The sequence below is a fragment of the Fukomys damarensis genome, unplaced genomic scaffold, assembly GCF_012274545.1.
Source record: "Fukomys damarensis isolate Sample0158 unplaced genomic scaffold, DMR_v1.0_HiC HiC_scaffold_4, whole genome shotgun sequence".
Taxonomy (NCBI): domain Eukaryota; kingdom Metazoa; phylum Chordata; class Mammalia; order Rodentia; family Bathyergidae; genus Fukomys; species Fukomys damarensis.
The window spans coordinates 60,143,969-60,170,112 of record NW_022900916.1 but is presented as its reverse complement, the minus strand read 5'-3'; the positions used below and the strand labels follow the sequence as shown (position 1 = coordinate 60,170,112).

Genomic DNA, 26,144 nt, shown 5'->3' with positions numbered 1-26,144 from the left:
ATTAAAATGTTTTATTGTTTACTAAATTAGTTTCTGCCAAGCTCCTACAGTTGAAAAGGGTCAGAATACTAAGTGAATCTAATGATGCTGAGTCTTATACTATGTGCCCAAAGAAATTGAGGATTTAGGTTGGTAGAGTAGGAGATCTTCCTAGGTGTAAAGAGTAGTTGAGAAAATTCATGTTTGGGGACAACTGTAAGGAACTTAGATAACTTGGAGTTAATTGATTTAATGCAATATTAAGCCTTGAATTCTGGCTTTGGAAGCACAATAATAACTCAGTCTTGACTGTTGTTAAGCAGAGATTTCTTAAAAAGTCCGTGTTAACATTATTATGTAGGAGAAGGGATTTTGGAAGTTAAGCTTTCCAGGAGGGATAGATAGATAGGAGAAATGAATATTGTATATTTTGGGAAGTTAAGCTGTCAAAGAGCATGTCAGACAAAGATGATTACAACTATTGAAGCAGATATTAGTCTGTCGAATGTTCCTTTACAGTGTTAAGATGTAGAAGACTCCTGGGAGATGAGAGAGAGACAGACAGAGGAGATAGAGAGATAGCTGTAAATAGCAAGACAGTTTGAGATCAGGTTGCAGAGTGAGTCAGGGATTTAGGGTTAGACAGGAGGAAATTAGGAATATTGATTTTTTTCACACAATATTCTTTCTTACATGTGTCAGAACTCTTGAACTGAACAACGAATTTTGAGTTGCAAAAGTATTTTTTTTTGTCCACAAGTCTTTGCCCACAAATTAAACAAAAAGCACGGAAGAGCTATAGGAGTGAGTTTTAATTATGGTACAAAAGTAAAGGTAAGTGTTAGAACAAAGAAAACAAAAATGTTATTTTAGAAATTCTGATTTGTAGAAATACAGACACTATTTAGGATCCTGGACTTTAATTATAAACAGTAGGATTTCAGCGGAAAGATGCGATATTTGATGAACTGAACGTATTAAGGATGAATCCAAGAAGTTTTCACCCTTGAATGCACATTAAGACCACATTCATGAAGATCTTGTTAAAAATTCCAACCCTTTCACGTTCTGGGATTGAAAGGGGGTTAGAGTGTAGAAATACTCCGTGAGGTTCTAGTATGGGAAGAATGGTTAGAGAGAAGGAATCTTCATTTTTAAAGATAGTGTAGGCAGTTGTAGTGTAAATGATAACAAGTTTCTAGCTAGAGATATAGAGATAGTCATAGATAGAGGATGGAAATTAGCATAGTAGTAGTTTTGTAAGGTCAAATGGTGAGTCTGGTTTTGGTCAAGTTGAGGGTGATGTTTATGTATTAAAATGAATTGATAGTAGGATGTCCAGGTGGACAAAGCAGTCTGGTTGATACAGGTCTTCAAGTTGGATTGGAGTACATTTGTCTGGCTGTGAGAGTGAATGACTTAGGAATAGAGCAAGGGACTAGCTTTTTCTTCTGATTACCTCAGAAATACCTCGGCCTTGGTAAATGTCTGTGTCAGTATTTACTAGAGAAACAGATGTAACACAAGATACATAAATTATATATAAGAATTTACAAGATTGGCTTACAGTGATGCCCCACAGAGCCTCAGGAGGAAGAGTCCAGAGGATCTGTCTGCATACTGGAGACTGAGGGATTTAGTCAAAGGTCTGCAACTCACTGCCGTGTTCCACGTGAGTCCCTATCAGGAGGCCGATGGGTCTGTGTTGGAAGCCTGAAGAGTCTACATTGGAAGGAAGACTAAAGGATCCCCACCAGGAGCCAGAGTCTGCACATGGAAGCCACGAGATATTGCCCAAGGTGAAGGCAAAGACTGGATGGATGTCCAAGATGAAGGGGAAGGTTGGAGTCCTCAAAAACACGCAGATCTGTCCTTCCTCATTTCCCCTTTATACATCTAGGAGACTAGCTACCCACTGGGGTGGGTTCCCACCCTAGGGTGTGGAATTGCTGAGCTGATTTAGTTAAGCTTCTCTTAACTAAACTTCTCAAATTGACACCATCAATCCGCCATCACAATGCCATTCATCAAGCCAGTTAAATAAAGCCTTATTGTCCTTTCTCTTCTAAAGAAACATTGACATTTCTTGTTTTGTTTTATTAACTCTTGGGAAATGCACATAAATGTCCTTTGGTATGGTATGGTTGGTCTTTACATGACTGACAGTGTTTTTACCCATTGTAGATGTGTAGCTGTTTAAGCTGTTTAGTAGAGCTCCATTAAAATAATTATAATTAAGAAGTGTTAATAACTGGAGCACTAATATCTAATAATATGACTTAATTGAGTCTATTCCTTCTACTCACCTTTCCAATGCAGACATTGGCATGTTCATTATGTGTACAGTATGGAATACATCCTTATTTATAAGTGATCTTGTGTGTTTTTGAGGACTCTCAGAGTCCTTTTAGCTAGTAATTTTAAATTCTAGGAATTAATTCTTAATTTCTCTCAACTTGGAAAACAAATACTGCTTCCCCCTTTAGAATGGTCTGGGTATATGGAAGGCTCTGGTTTCTAAATCACATAAGCAGCGACACTGTACTTCTACCTCAAAGTTGATGTCAATCACTGTGATAAAGGAAGTTTAGTCTACTCCATTTAAGATGAGTAAAAGAAGTTTGGTAGTTTAAAACTCTTGTTTTAGGACAAATTTTACAAAATGTTAAACATATCCATCCATCTCTGAGCAAGCTGGAGATCTTTGAAACTATATCACCTGAGTGAAAAAAAAGGTCTAATGTGAAGTGACTCCTTCCTGAACATACTCAGAAATGCTTGGTTCAAACTGAATCCCATGGAACCTAACCTATATACAGACATTTTACTGAACATGATCTGGTTGTGTTTCAAAAATTTATGTGTCAGGCAACTGTTTGGAACTCGGAACACATTTTATTTTCCTTACTGAAAGAATATAAAAATGTTGGCTATGTTCCCAGTCCAGCTCACAAATCCTTTTAACTCAAAATATACCTTAACTGTTAAGTATATAATTCCACTTTTAAGTTAATAAATCGGAAAATGATGAAAGAAACATTATCTTTGCTTAGCTGGTTTTGGGCCTTCTCAGTAGATGTCACTGTTCATACTGTGAGCCAGAATTTATGAACTGTGCCTTTGTAAATAGCTCCTTTTCTCAGTTACAAAGGTGCATTTCCAGGTTCATTCCCTTGGTGTTCACTATTTAAGAAACACTAGTTTTTCCATCTACCTTTTTACTTTCTGTCCGTCTTCCTCTTCTCTCCCTAACTCTGGGCCATTATTATGTATCTTATATTCAGAAGTTATACAGGTTTGGCTCGAAGATGGCTCATTTTCCTTCATTTTATAACTTTATACTATTAATAAGGTTAATTGCTTTAGATCTTTAAAGAGACTAATAAAGTTTTTTTTTAATTGTCTGTTTGGCAAGGTTGATGATTGGTGTTATATAGGTCAAAAAACTAAAATACCTATTGAATTATTAATAATATGAGCTTATATGAAAATTATAGCATTATATTGGATTTTAGTGCTTTGAACTTTGGTAAGCCATATGTAGTACATTATTTCTGTTATGATTAACATATTTTATCCTTAATCTGTATTTTATTTTGTCAGGTCAGAACTGGTATGTGTTTTTTAAATAAAAAAGATTCTTTTTTTTCAGTATTGGAAGTTGAACATATGGATGCTCTACCACTGAGCTATATTCCCAACTCATTTATATTTTTTATTTTGAGACAAGGTCTTGCTAAATTGCACAGGTTGGCCTTGAACTTGTGATACTCCTGTCTCAGACTCCCAACCAGCTAGAACTACAGGCATATGCTACTCTGCCCACATTCAAGGTGATCTGTTTAAGAATATTAAGGCTGTTTTAGGTTCATCCTTAGGGACTATTTTTACCTTGATAGGATTGTTATTATTATCGGAACTTCAGATTTACTCGACATGTGTTTATTGAGTGTCTGCTGTGTGCAGGTTGTATTGTAGGTACTGGGATTCTACAGTGAATAAACACATGTGTCTTTTGTGTAGCTTATGTTCTTGCTGAATATGCATAATAAATGATAATTGAATAAGTAAATATATAGTATTGTCAAGACTTACGGTGGAGGTGAATCAAACTTAGTGAATAGATTGACTCTGTTATCATGAGAGTGAAGGGTATTATCTCGGTTTTTGGTCTGGGTAGCTGACCTTTCCTAGCAGGAGACAGCGTTCTGTGGAGGAGAAAGAGGGTCAAAACATGTTCTTCGCATTTTAAATTTGTGGTACCTGTTAAACATTCAAATTGAGGTGTTCAGTAGGCAGTTCAGGGAAGAAGTCTGGGTTGAAGATAGAAATCTGACAGTTATCACCAAAGAATGAATACAGGAAAATAAAAAGTTAAAGGTTTAAACTATGGAGTTCTTAAATTTTGAATGATGGGAGATAAGAAATCACCAAAGGAGAATAAGTAGAGCAGCCATTGAACTGCAAGAACAATGATAATTGATGCTCCAAAAGCTAAATTAAAGAAATGTTTCAAGAAAATGGTAATGACTAATTCTATTAAATGCTGTGAACGATCGACTAATCTGAGAACTACCATTGATAGAGCAATATGGAGGGCAATGGTTGTCAGACAAGAGTCAGTTTTCTAGAGGGTGATTTTTATTCTGTAGACAGTTAGCAGTGATTTCTAGATGACATGTCACAGTGTTTCCGAAGTGCGCAAGGACGAGAAATGGGGAAATCAGGAAATTGTAGAATTTTGGTGATAAGAGACCAGGTAGTAAAGGATAGCTTGGCCATCTTGGGCTTCTCTGGTGACTGATATTAAAAGTAGAAGAAGGACATGGGTTAGTTTTGAAGTAGATTAAATGCAAAGCCTTTGAATATGGAGGGATTGGGAAGGATGTGTATCTGGTCATAATTCCAGAAATCTAGGTTGCATCTTCCTTCCCTTCCCTTCCCTTGCCTTCCCCTCCCCTCCCCTCCCCTCCCCTCCCCTCTCCTCTCCTCTCCTTTCGACAGTGTCTTGTTATATAGTTCAGGCCAACCTTGACCTAGCGGCAAACCTACCATCTCAGTCTTCTAAGTGCGACGTTAGGTGCCACCACCATACCCGGCTAAGAACTCTAGGTTGCCATCTTGCCCTCAGGTGTTAAAGTGGTTTGTTTATTTTATTTATTTATTTTTTTGTACCTGGGATTGAACTCGGGTCCTTGCACTTGCAAGGTAAAGTGGTTTCTTTACAGGACATTTTGCTAAGGAATAAAGCTGGAGAAACTAAGTTGTTTTCATTTTAGCTGAAATTGACTTGTACCAAAAGCCAAACTGGCCAACTTGTAAATATAGAGGCTGTTTTATGATTGTAGACTGTGTGACATGTAAATGGCTATATAAATAATAAATGCTTGAAAGACAGTGTTACACAACCTCCCTTCTGTAAATTTCTGAAAGCCTGATAAGTAACTTCATGTATGAGTTGTATTTTTTTAAATAAATTTCTCTTTCAGAAGACTGCTTAAAAACTACATTGCTAGTTTATTTCTCAAGAATTTTTCTGTCTTGAGTGTGTCTCTGTGTGTGACTACATTCAATTTTATTTTGTTTTGTTCTGAGTGCTTTCCCCAAAATAAACACCAGTCATATTTAGAATGAAGTAATGACCCAGTCCACATATTCTGAATCCTGTTTTAACTTTGCAACAATTCTGAACATTCTAGACTGATTTATTTTCAAGATTAGTATGATTTAAATGTTCAGTGTAGTGTTTCTTCTTAAAAGCTCCAAAATTTTAATGATAGAATTTGAGCTATTTAAATCAAGCTTATGGAAATTTCTGGAAAACTCCTAAGGGGGAGAGAGTTCATTTACTACTAGAATTTACCTGGTTGAATGAACTTTTGGTATTTTGTGAATCAAATCTGTGTATATTTGAAATTCCAGATTACATTTTTAGCTTTTCAGCAGTAAATTGCATTAATTTCAGTTTCATAATGGACAGACCTATTTTTAGCCCCCTCAGTGAGTTGTACAATAGTATAGACATGAATCAGTGCCATGTCAGGAATTTTGTTGAAGATATCTCAGTGGGATTGTAGTTTGAGTGTATCAGCTGTATATTTTTATACAAGATGATAACCACTAGTGTTAAGTGCTATTTTAGTAAATAGATGCACGGTCTGACAGTAATTTTAAGTTATTTCTAGATAATGTGGACTTTTGTTTTAGAAATCAGTTTGCAGCTTGCTGTTTGACTTGCAGTTACTTGTAATTTTGTATTATCAAAGTTACCCCATGGAAAGTCTCTGACTACACATTGAACTATATGTAGTTGTTACTTCTTAATTCTCTACAGAGTATATATAAGATTTGCTGGTAGCTTAGGTAGAAGAAGAAGGGTCATTGCACAGTTTTTGTTTTGAATTGTTTCTGTGGGACCATCTTCTGTGTCGTACAGAAATTTAAACTTTGGACTACCGGTTAGTATTTCCCTGTGAAGATTGAAATATTAGCTCTGAAAATTCATAAGTACTTGGGAGTTGGTGTAATCCAGAGATTGGTGCTTGTCTTAATGTTGGTGTAATTTTTTAGACCAGTGTCTTTTCAAAAATTGGTCCACAGCTCATAATTCATAGTAAGAATTCACTCTGTATCCTAACAGTGCAATTTATGTTTGTGTGTATGTGTTAATAATTATGTGGTACATATGAAAAGTTTCATTAAATAAATTTTATATCATTCAGCACATTCTAGTATTTTTCTATTTAATTTGTTAATAAAGCATTGAACAGGCTGGGCATGGTAATTCCATCTGCGAGGAGGCTTAGGCTGGAGGATCTAAATTGATTTCTTAATCCCTTACTTGATCATGACAGAATGATTGAGAAATCCTGGCCTTGCTGATCAGTAGGTCCCCCATAGCTATGGAATATTTTATTCCAACATTGTACATGGCAATAATTTGTTTTTGGTTCTTATGAGAAGGTGTAAGTATTAAATATTATTCAAAGTCACCTGTCCTAAGAAGGTATTCTTTACCATCAGATAATTTAAGATGTACATATGGCAGAGTTATTTATTCATTCAACTAATCGTCTGTTTTGTTTTTTCAGTTCTGGGGATTGAGCCCAGGGTCTTCACAGTGAGTTATATCTCCAGCCCTTTTTATTTTTTATTTTTAGACAAGGTCTCACTAAGTTGCCCAGGCAGGACCCTAACTTCAAATCTTCCTGCTCAACTTCCCAAAGTTCTGGGATTATAGGCACGCACCACTGCCCCTTTTGGCATTCAGCTAATCCTTATTGAGTGGCAACCATGTGTCAGGCCTCTGCACTAGCCACCAGCTTTCTCTGTCTGCAAAGAAATTCCAGGTTAGAGGAAGAGATACTAAACAAGGAAAGAGATGTTTGTCAGAGAACAATTTGGAATGGTTAGTTGTTCACAGTTTTAACCATATCATTGGTGTATAGAGAAGAAAATAGGACATGTATTTTGGTTTCAATGTCACTTTTTATATTTCTTAAGTTAAGATACTCTCTTTCCCATCATTTTCCAAGAGAAGAGGTCCATTGAACAGTTTTTTTTTGTGAAAGCTTATTACAAATAATTTATATTGGACATTTTTCCACTTTGTACTACAGATAACTCTCTTTTCATCCCTCCTATTGGTGTCCAGATAAAACTCTCATCTTAGTGTTTTGTCATAGTTAAGTAATATATGAGTATTCAGTATAGTCACTTACAATTTTCTACTTTTTAGTCTTTTAAAACTAAAGTCTATGTTTTCATATATTATAAAGGGAGATTGAGGTTGCTGGAAGTTGTTATTACAGAAGAGGGCTTTTCATTATAGAGGAGAGTATAGTGTGTCTCCACATTCTTCTCTATTTCTGTATGTAAAATGCAATTAGAAAATTTTCTTCCAATAATTATTTTTCAACTTACTTCTAATAGCTGATGCTGCTGGTTTGAATAGATGGATATGAGAAACAGTTGAGAATGAAATACCTTAAAGATTTGGCAGTTAGAAGGGGAGAAAGTCCTAATCCTTTTTGAATGCTTATTAAAAGATTAATTGTACAGTTTTTCAAATTTTGGAAACTAACTTGAGACCAGCTCGTAGCAAATATAGTGGAGCAAATTTTTTTTTTTTTTTTTTTTTTTTGGTACTGGGGATCAAACTTAGGACCTTGCACTTGTGAGGCAGGCGGAGGCACCACTGAGCTAAATCCCTGGCCCAAGCAAATTTTGATGGAGTAAATTTTATAGACATCATGTACTTGAATCCTATTGGATATGCTAGGAAGGTTCTTTGAGGTTGTACTCTACATTTACTACTAGCATAATCTTTTTATAAGTTAAATCTGTACTCTATTGTTCAAGTTGAAGAAGGAAATGTCCTGGTTTCTCTCTCTTCCACCTGAGTTCGTATTCCCTTATAAAATGATTAAAACTTTTGTCATGGATGGATAAAAAATGCTTAAATGCTTAGAGATGCAGTTCACGATTCTGACTTTTGGATAAAACTCATACTGAAACTCATACCAAAAGATTGTGCTTATAGATTTATGTAATTGATTGTGTTATTATTAGGTTGACATGTCACATATTTAAGGCTGTAAAAGCATCTATCATTCCAACTATGTATGCGATGGTGGGTAGGGTTTGGAGAACATCCTTCGTTGCAGAGCTATATGCTTATGTGGGCATCATGTGGGCCACTTTCCTCTTTACAATGAGTTTAATTGATAACAGGAACAGCCTGGCTTCTTATTGAGTTCAGAGTTGGAGGCCAGTGAGATTTAGCAGTAAAAATAAAATATTTACAACTACATAAATATTGATAAAATATCAACCACAAGAAACCATAACATGATTGCTAAAGGAAGGATATTTATCTTATCGAAACCTTTTTCTCTTTTAAATATAACTTTGGCTATATCATTCCTGTTTATGTCTCAAAAACTGGTTCATTTTTTCCTATCCTGCTGATGAGTAGCATGTCAAACCTCATTTAAAAGAAAAAAATGTAAATTCAATGAAACTACAAAAATGGCTGAAGATTTTGAAATTAAAAACTAACAATGTATTTAAAAAATTAAAATGTATTTTTAAAATGTAATTAATGTAATTTTTAAAAGTGTTGTAGCTGCATAGGTAAAGTAATAGTACTCCTTTTGTTTTAATTGTGACAGCAGGAGCAGAGGCACTTTCTGCTGTGAAAATCAAAGCATATTCATGTTCTTTGAGTTAGGAGCCTACTTTTGCTAATGTACATACTTTGTGAATAATCTGAAAAGAGGAAGGTTCTGAGGCATCATTTATACTGATAAACAGCTCTATGTCCTTATCCTAAAAGTGCAACATTTTAGATATTTTCCCTTACTAGTACTTCATTGAAAGGATGTTTATGGAATTATTTATAGCAATATGGAATGTGTAAAAATGTTTTATAAAATAGAATTTGTACCACTTCTATGTATGAGCTATAGTTTTTAATCCTTAAAAAAAGACCCATTTATTTTTGAAAACATATCTAGAAGTTTTGCCTTTGCTGACATGTCTGCTAATAATATTATTATTTTTTTTTACCAATTACTCCTTATCCTATTATATACATTCAGGTTGTTATGCAGATTTCCAGTTTAATTCTCCTTTAAAATACTATGTCCCTTGAAGTATAGCTCTCTTGACTTCTAAGTATAGTTATACTTTGTTTGAATTTTGTTCTGCATGAATTTTGATGCAAAAATCTTGTTCCCAGTACTCATTTGTTTAGGACATAGTGCTCAAACTAGAACATGTCAGGGTCCATTGGTTGGTGGTGATAACCTTTCCAATTGTTTGGTGCTTCAGTATTTTTCACACTCCTCACATCTCCCAGAACCAATTAAGACAGGTGTTGAGGCACACTGTAACTTAATATCATAGTTTAAAGGTGAGAAAACTAGACTTTCCTCTGTAAGATTTGTTCGTTTGATTTAGAAAACAGCATAGTCAGTACTAGCAGTTGGGCCCGCAGATTCATTATCCTGGACACTTGTGGGCAAGAGGCCTGCAAGTTGTCATCTCTGTTTCCAATTGTGAGACTTTTACCTTTCAATGTTTGTTCTTCATTACAACAAAAATACCAGAAAATTTGCTAGAAGCAGATGTTGGGAATCTGTAGACATAACCCGAATGTATATATTGCAGCCCTGAAGAAAATAGCTCAGAGTAAAAAAGAACCAAGAATACTGAAAGCCTTTTATAATGTGACAATAAAACTTTCATATTTTCTCATAGCATCTAAGTTAGGCAATAGGATAATTTAACTAAGAACTTAGTTGACTAAGAAAAAACCCTTCTATTTTCTAAAAAAACCGCTTGAGAAGACACTGTACCAGCTCAGCAGTGTTGTAATTTTCTTTTTAAATAAAGTTTCCAAATAGTGATATTTTGTGTATTTAGAGAACTGGAGAGATGAGCCAATTTCAAGTAGATTTGATTAGATTAGAAATCCAAGCTGAGTAATTCCTACTGAGTTTAAAAACAAGATTTGAGAATCAGAATTCTTTAGATATCTACATAATTGCATTGATCCTTTGTTAGAAACATTGGGAAAATAAAAATGAGAAACATCTTTATATAAAATGAAAACGTTGAGAGTAGTCAGAATCTCGCTTTAGAATAGCTGTAATTCAAAACGCAAGTCCTCCCTTTGGGTAACATCTTGGGTGGATTGCCTCCTTCCCGTCTCCAGACTACTTGATGGTGAAGTGTTAGCTTACTTTAATAGTGTTGCGGAACTACTAACTTACCTCCTTTTCCTTCCAAATGCTGAACAGTTCAGTAATTTTATGTTTGCATTAAAAATTCTAGGTTATGCAGGTGCTGTGGTACATGTTTGTAACCCTCGTATTTTGGGAGGCTGAAGCGGGAGGACTGGAAGTTCAAACCACATAGGCAGCTTTGCAACTTTAGCAAAACCCTGTCTCAAAATAAAATAAACAAAACAATTTTAAAGAGGACTGGGGAATAGCTCAGTACGAAAAAAAGCCCTTGATTCATTCCCCAGTATTATAGGAAAAAATTTAGTTTATTCAGTTCTTCATAAAACTGCCAATTAAATATAGAAAACCCTTGGACTACAGCAGAAAACGATCAACATGAGTATAATTAACTGCAAAACAGGAGCCATCATAGTTTTGAGGAATCTTTTAGCCTAGTACTGTACAGTGGTAGTGAATCTATGGCACACATGTTATTTTTCTTTTAAGAAAAGTGATGTTAATGTATGAGTTATTTTTTTTTTTCTAAACTAAAACTACAGTGTTGACACTTTGCAACAAATAGGTGGGTTTTAGGTTGCCGTTTGGGAATTCTTCTGTGAAAGGTTCGCCATTACTGGTCTAGTAGCTTTTAAATTTTAGCTTTTATCAGAATCATCTGAAAGACTTATTAGACCAGTAGGTCCAAGTGTGGCCAGAGAATGTGCCTTTGTAACAGGTGGCCAGGTGATGCTTTTCTGCTGATTTTGGCACCATACTGAAACCCCCCACCATTTAAGCATATGTACTGTGTAACTCTACTTTCATCTTTTACAAAGGTAAAATCATACTATAGCTATAAAAGATAAAAATAATGAATCTTACAAATATCGAACACATATTAATGATTTTAATTGTAGGCTGATGTTATACTTGGTTTAAAGAAGTCCAAAAAGAACATTTTAATGAATTTACAAATGATCAGGAAACTAGCCTTCTTATTGGGGGAGTGAGTATTAGTTGAGCTTTCATAGTAAAGAAGCAACTACCTACAGTGCCTACCTGTTTTCCTCCCTTCCTGGACTGGGGACCAAACCCAGGTCCTCAGGCATGCTAGTAGAGGCTCTGGCTCTAGGCTGATCTATATGCCCAGTCCTTAAAACTGACTTGCATGTTTATAGACAAGAATAATTTGCATTGGTTCTAGTTATCTACACTTTACTTTGAATTATAGAACAAGCTCAGGAAATGAAAAGCTAGAGTCATATAACAAGGAAGGTTATACACTGCAAAGTTTGCATTTTTCCATTGGAGCATATTATAGTTTTTTTTCTTACCTAATTTCCTTATAATGTTTTTCTGTGGAGCTTGTTCTTAAAGTTGTGGTCACCTTTTGAGCATACCCTGCAAGCATTCCAGTGTACTCTGAAATTTGAGAATCATTGTCCTAATGTAATAGGGTAAAGATTGAATATATCTACAAACTATTTACTAAATCATATTTTCTTACATCAAAGTATTTTGTACGTAACAAACTCATTATGTGAAAAATCTAGGTCAGATTGCTCCCATGAGCTAAAATTTTTAACCTCTTTTTTGACTGTAAAGTAATGTAATATGCAGTGTGTAGTAAAGTATATGTGAAATTTTTTTAGCATACTTAGAATGCCATATTTTAATATACTGCAAAATGTGTTTCATAAAGACTGTATTAAAACATTAAAATCTTTCATTGATTTTTTTAGTAGAGTTTATTTAAAACAGCCTTTTACACATAAAAAAATGTGTATCATAATTCTAAAAGAACCTGTTTTGAGAGGCCCACATGATGTAATGCAAAGAAAGAACCCTGTATTTAGGAGGTCAGCCTTGGTTTCTTGTACTTTTGTGGCTAGTAAGTTAATGCATTTTATAATTCAGGATACAGTACCTCCCTGTGACAGGGAGGACATAAAACTAAAGTGATCAAGGTTCATGTGATGGATGACAAGAGTTTGCTTTCTAGACCTCAGTTTTTTCAACTGTAACATCAGGTGATAGAGCCAAATGATGTCCAAGATGGTCTTAAGCACTAACATTGTATGATACTTGAATGCAGTAAGTCCCCAACTTATGAACACTTGAGTTATGAACTTTCACAGGTACTAATGGACCTCACTTTAGGAACATTTGTGGATTTGAACAAACTGCAGAGGTAGCTCATGCGTGTGCTGGACATTTTCGTAGTTGTGTTGCTGTGTGCTTGCTGCACAGTGTGATAGTATACAGTTAGTAGTACAGTGCTCAGAGGCTAGGATGCAAGAGGAAAAGCAGTGGTGATGTGGAGGGAACTGCTAGGAAGCACAAAGCATATTCTGTATTCACATCAAAGGTGTGTAAGACTCACTTTGTTGGATTTACCAACCAACCTGACTTACAGATGTTCTCACAGAAGGAAACTTGTTCTTAAATTGGGGACTTACTATATTGCACAGTGGAAAATATCAGTATGTACTAAACTGGAGGGTGTTTTCTTCTTTTCACCTTTGTTTTTCAAAGCTTGATTGGGAATGGTTTTTTTTTATTTTCTTTTGTTTTATTTTTGTTTTGTTTGTTTTCTTATGGTACCAGGGATTGAACTCGGGACCTTGTGCTTGCGAGGCAGGCGGCTGCCCCACTGAGCTAAACCATCAGCCCGGAAATGATTTTCTTTTTAAAATAGCTTTATTGAGGTAGAGTTGACATCCAATATTCTGTACATATTTAAAGCATATGAATTAAAAATTGAAAATAATGTATACTCATTGAAATTATAAGAATAATGAATATATCACGCCCAAGAGTTTCTTTGAGTCCCCCTGTACTCTTCTGCTTCCTCCATAACAGGCAACTGTTGGTCTGCTTCGTGTCATTATAGATGAGTTCACATATTCTAGAACTTTATAAAAATGAAAATATATACTCGTTTATCCATGGTGTCCATGTTCCAGTTCCTCCTTTTTTTTTTTTTTTTTTTTTTTTGTCTGACTAGAATGGCTTTGTGGCTGTGTCACAAATTGTTTATCTGTTTACCTGAGGGTGGACTTAGGGAATTGTTTCCAGTTTGGTGTATTATAAATAGGGCATCTGTAATCACTTAGGAAGTGGATTGACTGGATCATATGGTAGATGTATGTTTAACATTTGAGAAACTGCCAAAACTGCCATCCAAAGTGATTTTAACATTTTATGTTCCAAATAATATGAGGATTCCATTTCCTTTCCATTCACACCAGCACTTACTATGGTCTATCTTTTTAAATGTTAGTCATTCTGATAGACGTGGCGAAATGTTATAGTTGTAATTTGATCTTTCTTTTCTTTTCTTTTTTTTTTTTTTTTTTTTTTTTTTTTTTTTTTTTTTTTTTTTTTTTCCTTTGGTACTAGGAATCAAACTCAGGGCCTTACACTTTCCAGGCAGGTACAGTGCCACTGAGCTAAATCCCTGGCCCTTAATTTGATTTTTCTAATGACTATTAATGTTGAGCACCTTTTCATGTGCTTTTTAACCAGCCATATATATTATTTTGTGAAAAGCCTATTCACATAGCCTTTTTTTTTCTTTTTTAGGTAAGCTCTTACTGTATAGCACAGGCTTGCTTCAAGCTTGTGATCCTCCTGCCTCAGTTGAAATTCTGGAATTACAAATGTGCACCGCCGCACTTGGCCCATTTTCCTATTTAAAAAATTTTTTTTCCATGAAGTTTATTTTAGGTATACAATACAGTTACATTCATCATTGGGATCTTGTACCTACATTATGTATCTTGGTTCTTATTTTTTCCCCATTTCCCTGCCTTCCCTTCACCCCCTCCACCCTTCCCTATTTACAAATATTTTTCTGTTTTTTAAAAAAATGTTTATTATTGTTACTTTTAGCATTTATTTACTTGTATCTTCTGATTGTAAGACCTTTGTCAACTACATTCTTCTTGTGAATCATTTCTCCCAGTCTGAAACTTTTTAAAAATTCTTTTAATAATGTCCGTTGGATAGATGAAGATTAATTTTGACGGCGTGTAGTTTAACATTTTTTTCTTTTATAAATTATCATTTGTCATATTTAAGAAATCTTTGGTGAACTTAGGGTCACAAAAGTATTCTTCTGTGCTTTCTTCTACATTTTTGTGGATCCACTTCTGGACACTCTGTTATGTTGTGTTTGCCTCATGCAGATGTTCATACCACATGTACGAATTGCAACAGCTTTAGAATAAACCTTAATGTCCAGAAGACAGCCTTCCAACTGCATATGTTATTTTCCAGATCATTTGGCTTCACTATGTACTTTGCGTTTCCATACGGATTTAGAATCAGCTTGTCAGTATATACAAAAGAATCTGCCAGTATTTTGATGTGTATCATTTTGAATTTGACTCGTTAGTATTATTGAGTTTTTATGAACATTCTGTAATTCTTCATTTGTGTATGTTCCTTCTGTTTCTCTCAGCAGTGTTCTTTAACTGTACGTATCTTGCATATATCTTTTGTTAATTTAACCTTAAATATTTCATATTTCTGCTGTTGATGTAAATGGTAATTTAACAAATTTCAGTTTCTGGCTGCCAAGGTCTAGAAATGCAGTTGACTTTTGTACTTCATCTTTAAATCTTGCTAAACTCAGTACCAGTAGCTATCAGGTTGCATCAAAAATTGTTATGTAATCATATCATCTGTTAATAGTTTCATGTCTTCCTTTCCAGTTGGGATGCCTTTTTCCCTGTAGTGACATTACACTGACTAATGCCTCTAATTGAGTTTTGAATACAATTGGGAAGAGGAGACATCTTTGTGTTGCTCCTGATTATACTGGTGTAGGGGAGAAAAATTAATATCTTGTCAGTGATTACAAGGTTCGTGGCTGACACCTCCATAACAAAAGGTAGAAAGACAAAAGAAAAACATAAATTTATTAAACACAGTTCTAGATAAAATGAGAACATTCAGAAATAAAGAAAACTCAAGGAAAACTATATTTTTTATGCCTAGGATTGAGAAAGAAATATGATTGGACCCAAAGGGTATGATCTACTGCAATAAACTGGGGGGAATTTACCAAAGCCTGTTGGATGAGATTTTTCTCTGTGTCTGTTTCTTCATGCCTTTAGTCTGAGTAAAGAGCAGAATGTGCATTACATGAAGGTCTTCAGAGGAAAAGACAAGGAAAATTCTTTGTATGGCCTCAGGGAACAAAGACAGGAGAGACTCACAGAGTGACTTTGCTGCGCACGCCATGGAGGTATATTTTGGAGTATCATGTTCTGAGTCAGAGAAAAATATTGCCTTTTCCCATTCCATATGATGTTTATCTACCTCTCTCTTTTTATATTTTGTATATACAGATAGTCTGTGGTGGTTTCACTTAAGATTTTCATCTTTTCTATGGTTTGAAAACAATATACATTTAGTTCAAACAATTTTGATCTTTTACTGGGCTAGCAGTTTGAAGTTTGACAGGTTGTCAGTCAAGGAAAAACATTTAATACTCTCCAGTGCATTGTGCTGCCAAGTTTTTATGTTCATAGGTTAGATGTATTGAGTGTTTTTTTGTTCAACAGTATTTTCAATTTTCCACGGGTTTGATGGGATATAACCCTCTCATGAATTGAGGAGTATCTGTGTTCCATCAAGTTAAGGGGGTTATCTTCTGTTCTTATTAAAGAGATTTTTAAAATTAGGCATGATTGTGGAATTTTTTCTATGCTTATTCTGCATTTACTGAGATGACCATACACATCCATAATAAGTTGCTTATTTGCTAAATTACGTCAATTAAAAAAAAAACGAATTGATTTTTGTTGACAAACTGGTCTTGCAGTTCTGGACTAAACCTCACATGGTCATAGTGTATTAGCCTTTCAGTACATTGTTTGATTCAATTTGCTTATTGTAGCGAGTGCTGACTTCTTTCAGCTTTTGTAGGTCTAAAAAAGTATTTTTCTTATCTTTATTTTAGATTTTTTACTGATTATAACTCTAGATTGATTTATTTCATTAAAGATGTTCCTATATTATTTTATCACTTTAAAGTTGTTACTGTATTTTATCTTGCTTACATTTCATGAGAAATCATCTCTCATCCTCATATTTTGGCTGCTCCAACTAGTTTTTCTTCATTAGTGATATGGAATAATTTGGCTCTGATATGCTTTGGTGTCTTTTTTTTTCAGTTTCTTTGCACTTGGATTTTGTTAAGCTTCTTAGGTCTTTAGGTTATATTTTATAGAGTCTATAGAAAATGGAAAATTTTTGCCATTATTTTTTCTTCAAATATGTTTTTTTTTTTCCTTTTCTCCTTTGGGGACTCAAATCACATGCTTATTAGGTTGCTTGAAGATGTCCCTCATTGTGTAATTAAAACAAATTTTTTAATCTCACATTTCCATTTGGGTAGTTTCTTCTGTATTAAAATTTATCGATTTTTTTTTTTTTGATTTTTTGAGACAGGGTCTCACTGTGTAGTTGAGACTGATCTGGAACTCACTATGTAGCCCAGGCTGGTCTCACAGCGATCCTCCTGCCTCAGCCTCTTGAGTGCTGGGATTCCAGGCCTGTGCCACCATGCCTGACTTCAAACTTTTTTTTAATGATGTCTCATCTGCAGTTCATCCCATCTCGTGTATTCCCCCCATGCTGTACCAGGAATTGAACTCAGGACCTTGCCCTTGCCAGGCAGGCCAGGTGCCACTGAACTACATTCCCCAGTCCATACTAGTGTATTTCTTTGACATTATAATTTTCACCTTTGTTTTACCAGGACCATAACAAGCCTTTATTATGGGGAGGATCTGCCAAGCTGTCTCCCAAAAAAGGAGAGAAAGCAACATGGCAGAACAAGGAGCTTCTTTTATAGTATTGGGGTGGGGTTAGCCTGAGCTGGGGTGGAGTTGAGTGAAGTAATATTAAGAGATTGGGGGAAAAAAAGAGATTGGAGGAGCCTGTGACATCACTAGGAGGGGCTTGTGACATCACTAGCTGCTAGGAGGTAACAAATATCAGCCTTCTCTTTTGGTGAGAGAAGAGGCATGATGGGAAGAAGCCTTGTCCTTTATTGGGAGAAGCCATATTTTAACATGGAGGCTGCTATTCCATGTGGCAGCCATCTTAAGGCAAGGGAAATCTAACATTCCATGCATTTTGTTTTGTGGTTATTGGGTGAAGGTCTCTTCGTTTGGAGCTGCTTCAAGCTGACAAAGGGCTGAAGGTTGGGGCTAAATCTGGATCTCGTAGGGGAGGCGGTAGGTGGGGCCTTCTTCCTTCTGCTGCAGTGGCCCATACCCGACCATGACAAGTTCTGTGACTGTCTGGTTAGTAAAAGCCTTCATGTGTTCCTGCAAGAAATTTTTGAAAACAGCAAAACAGACAGGGCCCTATCGTGATTAAAAGACATATACAAGCCAGTGGGCCCAACAAGGGAAATAGCTAGGGCATCATTTGGGGAAGCCAGGAATAGCTCTGGTCTATTCCCCAAGAATTACATCGTCTCTTTCACTCTTTGATGCACTGCTGTAATCTTTAACCTTTGCTTTAACAATCTCTGACTGGTTAACAAGATAACAGCATTCTTCGCCTAGCACCTGACATGTTCCCCCTTGGGCAGCCGTCAGCATGTCAAAGCCCCTTTTATTACTGCTAGAGAATTTGTTCTTGTACTGTATTATTTTATCCATGTCCTTTGAACTCTTTGGACGGCCTGATAGAAATGTGTGGAGGTAGAAATGCCTGCTATCCCCACTGCCACCCCAGTGAGGACCCCTGCCCATTAAGAAGGGGACTGGAAGGAGAGCTTCCCTTTTTCTGATTGTGTTCTCTGGGAGAACTTGTTCAGACATCTGGGCTTCTGCATAAATGGTCATCGGAGGGCTAAGGAGGGTTATGTAACAGAAAACATCAGACTGATTGAGGCATCACTCAGGATGCCTCTTTGTTACACGTGAAGTACAGGCCGTTGGACAGGCAGACTGGATGCTCTTCTGAGATACAGAGGGAGTAAGTAAGGCAAGTGATGTTGTCATTTTGCCCCATGCATGTCAGTTTAGTGGTTTGTGTAGGGAATGGGAGACCCATAGCAAAGGGTCCCAGAACTTTGGATAAATTGCCAGAATTTGAGACAGACAGGTTAAAATCTAGTGGGGTAGGAATTGGAGTGAGTGAGTGGGGGTAAACACACACACATTCAATATTCTGAGATATTGACAGGGAGATAGTGGAAGGTGGTATTAAATAAGTGTTGTAGCCTTTTTTGAGACTGTGTTATCTGGTTTATCATCACTTGGAGATCTGTCCCTTTATAGGGAGGTGGAGTGGTGGGCCTCAAAAGTCTCTCTCACTAGTGTCTGTTCATTGACTGCCTCTTTTGGTTATTCTTTTCTGCTGGATGTTTAAGACCAAGTTAAACTGAGACCTGTGTTAATCAATATGAACATCTTGCTATCTATCAAGGTCAGTGAAGTCTCTTTAGGCATTATTTTGGAACCATGCAGAGCCTCTCAACTGTTAGTGTCAGCTGTTAGGATGGGTCACGGGCCTTGCTTGAACAAGTTGCTTTTGGTGAAAGCTTGAGAGATTTTTTTCTCTTGGTGACCCTCTTTTGGCACACGTTACATTTGTCCTCTGGTGTTCAGCAATCTCCCTACTCAGGTTGGGTGACTTACCTACCCAAGATGTAAGGTGTTGTAGAAAAGGTTCCTTTATACCTTGGATTTTTGATGAACTTGGAGGGCCAGAGCCATAATATTGGTGATCTTCTTAGCCCAGTTATCTTTTAGTGTTGGCCTCTGCCCTTTGGTGGTTGAACACCCAGAAGAAAAGATCAGTGACATCAGTAGTACAGTAGGAGCAGTGAGTTTAACTATCATAACTTTATCTGGATAGCAAGCACCCTGGAATCTAAAATATAGTTAGAGGACTTATTTTAATCAATCATGGTTGTTCTGGTAGTTGATTTCCTGTATAATATTAACAGAAAAACTTTGAATCAGAAGCCACATATATAATAATATTTTAGCATGACAATCATGATATTATCTTTGCAACAAATTTAGATATGTATCTTGGTATAAAATAGCCATTATTAAATGTATTTATTCCCCTCTAAAAACACATAAAAACAAAAAACTGGAAACTCTTACTTAAGTTATTACCTTTTGATAGGATGCCATCTAAGGAAACTGTATGGGCCTACAAATGTACCTGTAATCATGAGTAGGTGGAGCAGAAGAATACCTGGATCAAAAGGTTATTGTCATGAACAATGTGTTGAAAGAACTGTATAGTCAGAAAACATGAATATATTTTGTACACCAGAAAAGTAGTAATAATAATTATTATGATTGTATGGTACCAAAAGGATCTTTTTAATGACTTCTTGTTTTTCCACAGAAAGTATTATATTTTAAAGATGACTATTATAAACATATCACAATATTTAGAACTCAACCCTTTGATGATAACCAGTGTAAACATTTTATAAAAACATATTTAGCAAGGTATATCTTCCCATAAGACTATGAAAATTATTGGGTCTCCCATTAGTGAAAAAAGACCAGAATACATTTTTCTGAGCAGCTGCTTTTTTATTCACCAGCAGGAGTCTATCCAAACCTAAAAGTTTATATTTAATTATTTTGACAGTTTTTTATTTAACCTGTAAAACCAGGTTGTAGAAATTAACAATTTATTTGTAACTTTGATGGCAGTTTGGTCAAAAAAATATAAGTGGACAAACATTTTAAAACAATTGGGCAGACACAGACATATGTATAAGACAATTTATGAAATTAGAGAGCACTCAAATATATTTGACCAATTGAATTCTACCATCTCTTTTAATTAAGACTAGTCAAAACTTTTTCAGGTCAGTTAACAGAGATCTCTAGTAGAATTAGAATCAGAAGGACTGAAAATGTAAACCTTTTATAACAAATTTGAAACCAACAAGCAAACGTATATATATATTTCTTTGATAAATCACTTCCACGTATCTTTTCGACATACCTAGGCCTTCTGGTCTTGTGTATCTCTCTTTAGTCTTCTAACAAGACAGACATACAAAATCTTTTTATATCTAAATTATATTCCCTTTATTTATATATAAATATATTCCATCTCATTTACTATAAACCTTTCACAACAAATTTGGCTTCAGTTGTTAAAATTTTAAAGTGTTCCCTTTTTTATCTCCTTAGTTTTCAAGAAAGTACAGAAAGAGCAAGTTAACCCTGCAATTACAATGTAAGAATTTGTAATGTACAGGAAATGTTTTAAGCATACTAATTAAACATTGCTTTAAGTTGGAGATGAAAGGTACATTTGTCAATTGTCTAGAGGAGGGAATGATAACAAAATCCTGCCTCACGGTGGGTGTAGGGTCAAGAACAGATTATTTATGGTATCTAGTGACATCTGAGATTCAAGAATAGCCTATTATGTCCTGTAGCCCTGGAGTTTTATCTCTGCCTTAAGTGAAATATAAAAAAAAATGTGTAACCTTGAGATACAAAGACCCATTTACTTTATAATCGAAACCAAAAAAAAAAAAAAAAAAAAAAGAAAATCTTGTACTATTTCAAAACAAATCAACTTCCAGTTGGCTTGCAGATACAGAAGGAAGACAACAACCCATTGAAAGGTAAATTATTTTTTTGTACAAATAGGCAAACTTGAGTACCAAAGCTAGAGGAAACTCACACACCCATTTTACAATAATTTTAAGTAATTAAGCCCAAACAGTAACATACAAGACAAGAATAAAACTGCATTTTACCAAGAGGGACCTCACAGGCAGAACGACCTTTTATAAAGTGGTCTACCAGATCAAAAGTCGTCACTTGGGAGTCTGGGCTGAGGTCAGGGTGGGGGAGGGAGTTGCTTGGCCAAGGAGAATGGGTTGGAACAGGAAGGATGAACGACAGAGTTAGGGCTAGAAGTGTCTTGAGAGTGCCAACAAGTTTGATGGAGGGGTGAGAAAGAAGGCTTGTAGGTCGGGGATTTCTGACCATTTGCTGTTGCATTGACAAAAATTGCCTAAATTGCTCAGTATGTTAGAATTGAAAGTACCATTTTTGGGATATTGAGATTTATTATCTAATTTGTACTGAGATCAGACTTGTTTGCAATAAAACGAGTCATTTTTGCTAAAAGTCAGGACCCAACATTCCAAGGGGATGACGTTGTGCCAGGAGCCTGCCAAGAGACGTTGAGGGAGGGGGTTTGGATTGCTGGGTGCCCATGTTAGGGTGGGTGAGGGGGAGTTAGTTCCCCAGGAGAAGATCAAAAGAGAAGAATGTCTTTGTCTCTTTTGATACTCCCACAGCAGTCCCCGGAAGGGGAGAATGAGAGGAGTTGGACCGAAGGGGCATCCCCCAGGGGTAAGGTGCTGAGCCCAGTTGCCTGACAGGGTCTCTCTGACCAAGAGCTTGGATTTCCGAGTAGTCCCCAGAGGGAGAGAACGAGAATGAAACAGAGGACCGAGTAGACGGAAGCCACCTACCTACTCACCCTGAAATCAGTGACCGGTGTGGATGTGAGTCATCAGCAATGGCAAAGGTAGAAAGCCCCAAGGATGTCCTGGCTCAGCATATGTGGTCTGGAGGAGGTGGCCGAAAGGCCAATCAACCCCGGCCCGTAGTGGATCATTGCTTAATCGACGGTCTTCCTCCCGGGTCTCTGCACCAGTTAGGTTAAAAAGAGCTGAAAACTAGGACCAGACCAGGACCATAACAAGCCTTTTTATGGGCAGGGTCTGCCGGGCCGTCTCTGAACAAAGGAAAGAAAGCCTATAATTTTCAACTTTTAGAAGTTTGATTTTCTTATACTCTAATATATACCATGTCTCTATATTTAACTTTTTGCCCATGTGGTTTATTCATAAGGACAATTTTATGTTCTTATCTGTTTTTAGAATTCGTGCCAACTTTTTTTTTTGTTTTAGTTGTTTGATTTTTCTTAGTATCATGATTTAATTTTCCTGCTTTTTTGCAGTTTTTTTGATACTGGGGATCGAACTTGGGATCTTGCACTTGAGAGGCAGGTGAGGGAACCACTGAGATAAACCCCTGGCCCCTTCTTGCATTTTTTTGAGAATCTTTGATTAGATGTCACATATGAGCATTTCCTTTTTTGTGTGCTATATATTTTTGTATTCCTATAAATTTTCTTGATCTTTTTTTCTTGGATGTTTTAAGTTATTTAGAAATAATTTGACACTTGTATTACAATTTTTTGAAAGCATAAGAGCAGCATTTGATCTGTGGCTCATTGGTTTTCACTACTTAGGTAAGGCCCTTCTGAATACTCTACCCAACGTTCCGTAAATTATGACGTATTCCAGTTTGACCAAAACAGTTGAATATACCTTGGGGAAAAAAATGTACCTTGAAGTCTAACTCATGTTATCCAATAATTAATTTGCGATGTATCATAAGCTTAAATAGATAGCTAAAAGTTTAACATTTTTAGAAGGAAATATAGAAGAACATTTTCATGTCCTGAAGATAAATGATTTATTATGTAGGACATAGAAGAACTAAGCATAAAAAAAATTGAAGAGTGGACCTCATAAAGATTAAAATCTTCTCGTGAAGAGTCACTGTTAAGGAATAGATAGAAAAACTAGGAACTAAGAGAATATATTTGCCATTTATATCTCTGACAAAAAATGTCCTATGTAGACTTTTAAAAGAACTCTTATAGCTATATGAAAATTTTCTCTTTATGGCGAGTTTTTAGTAATTTATTAATGTACTCTGGTGTGGTTTTATGTGTAGCTTACTTGAATTTTTTGTTATTACTTTTATAAAAATTAGGAAAAATTTTGGCGATTATTTTCTCAAATGTTTCTTCGATTGTTCCCTCTTTCCTTGGAATCTAATTGACGTGTCAAATTGTCTATTATTATCCCACAGGTTACTAAGGCTTCGTTCACTTTTTTTATAGCTGTTGCAACAAACTTAAAAATTTTTCATTAGTATATGTGTGTACTACATAATGTTTACATTTCTTGTGGGGATGTACACCCTTGTGGAGTACATATATATATATAAACACATCTTAGTTCCTTTTTTGTATTTACTTTCCTTCCACTCCTGTTTTTTGTTTGTTTGTTTGTTTTTTGCAATTTTTTTTCCCCTTTGAGTTTCTTTAGTTTGTATAGCTATTTTTAATTAGTTAATTAATTTATTTTGAGACAAGGTTCAGGCTGGCCTCAAACTCAAGATTCTCCTGCCTCAGACTTCCAAGTGCTGGCATTGCGGATAATGCGCCACCACATTTGGCTGCATGCCTAGACTTTTAAAACTAGATGTTGGATATTATGACTATTATATCAAGTGTCCAGATATTTATTTTTAAGTTTTTTGAGATTTGTTTCATGTGCCACGCACAGTTTACTGTGGTTTAACTTGTTTTCGAAGCTTTATTGAAGTGTATTTAGGGTGCATCTAGTGACAACTTTATGTGTACTAGATTAGCTCTGCTACTAATATCTGACCTTTCTAGATTGTCTGCTTGATGTTTGGTATTTGAGTCCTTCTACTGTAGTAAATCAGAGTGCAAATGTTTCCCAGTACATTGAGACTATTCAGAATTATTTAGTTTATAGCTTCTCAGTAGCAGTGTTTTTGTTCTCATGGAATTTTCTCCCTGTGGACTAATAGTTTAAATCAACTGTAGATTCAGTGAGCTGCTGTGCAGATTTCTGGAGCTTTCTCTATAACCTTTCTCTGGAGCCTCAAAGTCTCTCGTAACCTGTGAACTCTAACCCCTTCCACCTTCCCAGACCCTTTTTTGTATCTGTACCATGATCTACTTGGGTTTCCAACTTGCATTGTTTTATGGAAAGTGCTTAGAGGCAGAAAGGATTTCTTTATTCATTTTTCTTTTAGGTATCACAATCCTGGGACTGTTGTCTCAGAGTTCTGAGAAAATTTTGTTCTTTTAATTTTCTAATTGTTTATAGGGAAAGGGATGCTCAGGTTTACTTACTCCATTATGGCAGAAATGAAACAGTTCTCTGTTTATAATAGAAGTGCTTACTGAAGTCAGAACTTTCTATAAAAATAATCGGTTATTTATTGTTGTTTTACAAAGGTCTCTTTTCAGTGGTAGGTCCTCCTTACTCTCCTTCCCCTCTTTACTAAATGAAATTCTACACAGGATCCTAATGTAGAAAATAGTTTAAATTTTATTTCCTCTTTTTAAAAAGTGGCTTAGAGCCGTCTTGATCACTGCCTAGCCTGAATATATCTGTACTTCCCAAACTAAAATTTGAAGACCAGTGGACTATTTACCTCTCTCATTTTACATGTGAGAAAACAGTTTAGGAAGGGTCAGATGTTTCTTAAACTGTCTGGCTTACATAGGTTTTTTTCAGCATTTGAAGTAGGATCATTTTATATCATAACTCAGTGTCTTATTTTCCTTAGTCAGCTTGATTGAAAAAATCTCTTTGAATTTGAGATGTTTTAGCATGAGATTCTTAAAGCTTTAGCTCCATTTCCTATTAAGCTCTGTATACTACACGGAGCCCATAATAGATTTTGTTGTAACTTCTAGCTGTTCAATCTTCGGACAGTTTATTTTAGTCTAGTCTGGGCAGTGGGTGTAGCTCAGTGATACAGCACTTATCTAGCATCCAAGAGTTCCTGGAGGGCTGGGAATTTAGCTCAGCGGTTCGGTGGCCTGCCTTGCAAGCGCAAGGACCCGAGTTCAATCCCTGGTACCAAAAAAATAAAAAAAATAAAAAAAAAAATAAGAGTTCCTGGATTCAGTCCCCACCATCACAGAGTAAATAAATAAATAAATCCAGTTCAGAATGTTAATTTATTGTCTTCACATTTGAAGATGACTACATACATCTTGTTTTACTCCTTAGTCCTCAGTCCTTATTGTTCCTAAATTATTTAATGTCCTGGAAATTGTTTGAACTACATTCTGAAGAATGCTGTACTTTGAACTCTGAATCATTGGTTGTGACCTTGAATTGGTAAGTTTTCATATCGAAGAAAGTAGGGAGTGTCAAAAACTTGTTCTGTATTACTCAGCAGAAATCTGCTTTATGTGCACCTGGGGCTGTCTGTAATCTGAATCTAGGAGTTGACAGTTTAGTGATTCCATACTGAAATGTTCCTCTGTTCCACCACTGTTTTATAAGTTGGCTCATGCTATAAAAACGAGGAAAACACTCAAAAGAAACTGCTGATGATGTGTAATTATCTGAGTTGTGTTAGTTTATGGAGGAAGAGGAGGATGGTTCTTGGCAAAAGTAGTTGGATTACCTTATTTATATGAAGGCTTATCATGCATTTCTGATTTAGCTTTTTGATGAGTAGTGCAGGAAAATTTCGTCTTACTCATCTTGTGCCCTCAACACCAAGCATAGTGTTTCACACTTTGCAGGTGTTCAGGAAGTATTTGTGGAAT

General features: G+C 35.8%; 1 protein-coding gene and 1 pseudogene across 10 annotated transcripts in view; one reads left to right on the top strand and one right to left on the bottom strand.

Moving 5' to 3' along the window:
- Ppp1r9a (protein phosphatase 1 regulatory subunit 9A) overlaps positions 1-26,144 on the top strand; it is a 307,086-nt gene that overhangs the window by 53,805 nt on the left and 227,137 nt on the right. The window lies entirely within an intron of this gene.
- Positions 658-772, bottom strand: LOC117284189 (annotated as a pseudogene).